Source organism: Magallana gigas, chromosome 3 (genome assembly GCF_963853765.1).
Source record: "Magallana gigas chromosome 3, xbMagGiga1.1, whole genome shotgun sequence".
NCBI lineage: Eukaryota > Metazoa > Mollusca > Bivalvia > Ostreida > Ostreidae > Magallana > Magallana gigas.
This window is the reverse complement of record NC_088855.1, coordinates 49,778,637-49,782,328: the sequence shown is the minus strand read 5'-3', so window position 1 is coordinate 49,782,328 and position 3,692 is coordinate 49,778,637. Positions and strand designations below refer to the sequence as shown.

At 33.2% G+C, this 3,692-nt stretch overlaps 1 non-coding gene across 1 annotated transcript; it reads right to left on the bottom strand.

Moving 5' to 3' along the window:
- Nucleotides 1-294: 294 nt before the first annotated feature.
- On the bottom strand, nt 295-2,673 carry LOC105330458 (uncharacterized). The gene is made up of 3 exons (XR_004604384.2): nt 2,384-2,673; nt 2,145-2,301; nt 295-950 (listed from the first exon to the last, which is right to left on the bottom strand). It is a non-coding gene; the product is annotated as an uncharacterized protein (transcript).
- Between the last annotated feature and the right edge of the window lie 1,019 nt (nt 2,674-3,692).

The window sequence follows — 3,692 nt, the reverse complement described above, 5'->3', positions numbered from 1 at the left end:
GCCAAAAAAAGAAACACTGCCAGAACTATGATATTGACATCAGCACTTCGACTGCACGATTTACTTGCAAGAAAAGTAAAGATTGATGATAATGAACCGAAGGACGAAAAAGAAAGACAAACTAGGGAAAAAGACGCCATCAAGTTATCATCAGATGCAGGTAGATTGCTTTTGATAACTTTAGTAGCCTGAAGATACTGTTCTAAGCATATCAAAACACTGTGTTTGTCTAAGGACTCTTTGAAATAGTCTGAGGCTATGCACGTTTGATAATCCACAAGACATACCGAAAAATTTGATACATGAAGTCTTGCATCTGCTGAATTTATTTTCACTTTGGGACAACGGTACCAGTCAGCTACTATAGCCATCATATGGCTACTTGAACAATACGGGTGCTGTTGATCATGTCTGTAAGGCACCATGCTGATACATTGATATAACTTCATCTCTTTCCCATCCATTGGATTAACAAAAAAACGATTATCGCAATGTTTTTCAAATAACTTGCTACCATAACTATGAAAGCTTTGTCCTACAGGTGTTAATGACACATTTATATTATTTTCAAATGGTACCAAATTGGAATTTCAAACAGATGGTAGCTGCTGAATATTTCTAGTAAATGCTCGATCATTTGATCAATATTGTGAAGGTAGTCAAAAGAAGGTTCGATCACGACTGCTATGTAAAACTTATCTGATTCAGATGGAATCAAATATGAAAATCCTACGTACAAAACGATCCAAATTGCTGTGCCTAATAATGTCTGTCAATGACTCTTCAATACTTATTAATTAGATATCAATTGGAGGTAAATCTTTTTCATCAACGGGAGATATAATAAGATTCATTTCGTAATTGTTTTCGTTAACCATTCGGTGGACAAGACTGCAAGATAGGTTGTGATACATTTATTCCGCTTCGCAGTGAATATCCAGGCACATGTTCTGAAATTGAAAATCAAAGTCGCTTGATGAAATTTCTCTAAAACATTCATTCTTTTGTAATAATGACAGAATATACAAACAAATATTTTTAGAGACACTTTATAGCATAGTATTGTTTATACAAGTGCCAGATAAAGAGGAATACTAGTATGTGTTTGTATCATTTGTCCTTATAAGTAAAGGCGTACATAACTAATTCCTGTGAAAAGACGATCTTAAGTGATAGAGAAGAATAACTATAAAATATTGGTGTTTAACTAAAACATATTGATATCTATACTACTATATTAAAATAATAGACTCAAATTTTTTGGCTTTAATACCGATTAATCGGAAGAGTACTGTCTTTTGTTTTATATATTCTAAACATCATTGGTACTTGAAGATTAATAATTTGTTTTTATTTTTTTTCTCAATCAAGCTTCGCTTATTAATAATCAACGAAAATTCCTCCAAAAATTTCCGGAAAACATCTAAATTTTTTGAATTTTAAAATCTTGTGCATGCGCATTACATCCACGCTAAATCACGGGGCTTTATTTTGTCTCCACAATATCACATTTGCATGGATAAACTCAGAGACGATAAAACAAATGCGTGTAAATTTTCATTGGAATTTTTTTTCCTGTTCATCAAAGAAAAAACTCTAACACAGTGCATTTACTATTAAAAAATACCAAGAGTTTTGAATGTCAACATGGTGTGTAAAAAACGTTGATAAAGAAATGTTGAATTCTGAAATGATATAGAATTAAACTTTTCGAAGAAAGGTATTTACAACTTCAAAATGGTTTGTTATGAACAATTTTACTGTTATTTTCAATGCAACTTATCAACTTTTTCCAAAATCGTTTTGGAGCGATTTTGCAATTTTCTGCTACATTACGGGTATATGGGAGGCATTTTAACCGTGGTGAAGGCCTTTCCCCACACAGAGTTACATTATTCCAACTAAGCAGAGTGTAGTGAAATTAATAGCATCATTGTACGCTTAAAGCTTGGTTTTGCAAATGTCAACAATATATACGGTGTGGCGATGTATCTATTTCGAAAATGTCCGATACCATATGCTATGTAAACCCGTGTCAAAATCTAGTTGTATTTAAAACAATCGTGAAAAGTCAGTATTAAAATAGGTTGTTGTAACTGATGGATATATAACTTTTGGTTTTTTTTTTTAAAGAAAACACATACTATTTTAGTATCCTTAATTTGACTTTTTTCACACTCTAAATCATTCTTCGTTATGGGTTCATCTGAAATCTTCTTTAAATCAATAACTACCGAAAAGGATGTCGGGATTTCATTGTTATGCAGTTCTTCCACAGGGGCATCGTATCTGCTCTACACTCTATGACATATATATAAATAATACACAAGGGAAGAATCGAAAGTAGGACACGATTTGTAAACAATGTCAAAAAACAACTTACTTGACAAAAGTTACGCAAATCCCCCCACACAATCTTGCAAATGTTGTCAAAAAACACGTTTACACTCAAATATTCCTAATAAACTCGGTAAAAAGCGTTTTTATCCCATTAAAACCGCTATCTGCTGTAGAAACCCAATCTCTTCGCCCAGGAAAAGATTACTCTGTACTTTCTCTCTATATATATGTTCAGTAATGATAGAAATTTCGGCGGTAAACTGGGGAAATTTTTGATTTAATAAAATATGTAACTACCGTAAGCATAATAACATTCGTTCCGATATATTTGGCATGTACTTTAATTACCGTAATTAAGGTTTTCCGCTGGGAGCGGAAAACCTTACTATTATTCTGAAAAAATTTCAAATTTCTTATTTTTTTTTTCTTCTAGACGCCAACTTTGATCCTTAATATCTCGCTCGTTTGTTCATCGATTGTTTTGAAATTTTCAGGACTGATAACATGCCGCCTGATGTTGTCGTTGCATATTTTAGTTGAGGAAAATCCCTATCCGGTTTTAAGTTATTTCCCTTTTAGTAAAATTTAACGACTTCTTTTGTCCATGGGGGTTTAGCCTCAACGATGACTGACAGAGTCTCAAAGATGGGCTGGTTTGGAAGCTAATACATTGATTTTGTGCGAGATATATTTTATTTATTATTTAAATGCAAATAAAAGGGGTGGTATAGATGTTGAAACAAAGGTAAGAAAAAAAATCCAAAAAATTCGAGTATTTTCCGTGTTAGTTTTCTACCTGATAAAAATTTGTTATAACATGTATTTTAAAAGTTCTTTGTCTTACCCAGACCTTTCATTTGGTATACCGAAAAAGGGGCTGGCCCCTATAATTAGGGAGTTAGAGGCGTCCAAAGTTTCTTGTCAATAACTTAAAAAGGAATAAAAATTTCTAATGCATTATTGAAGCAAAGTTGTAAAGAAATTAATTTTGAATCCTTCCATGGTATTCAATTTAATGTTTTTGTAATTTATAGTCAGTATTTGCAGAAACAATTGTTGTCAGGTCGGTCCATTTTTGTGGGGGTGCGCACGTTTATGAGGTTATGAAAGGGCTTCTTATAATGCACTAACTGATACATGTAGCGCGCAAAAATAATTCCACATAAAATTCCCAAATGTTTTTATTCATTTCATAAAGATGAACCTCTTTGACCTTATTTTTGTTGTTTGTTTCATTACTGTGCCCCTGTCTATATTAAGATGCATTGCGAGACTCAGGTAACCGATCGATAGGCGAGTCGCTAGCTGTATTCAGGCGGTCGCCTAGACGACAGACTGGTGCATGTGCTTGT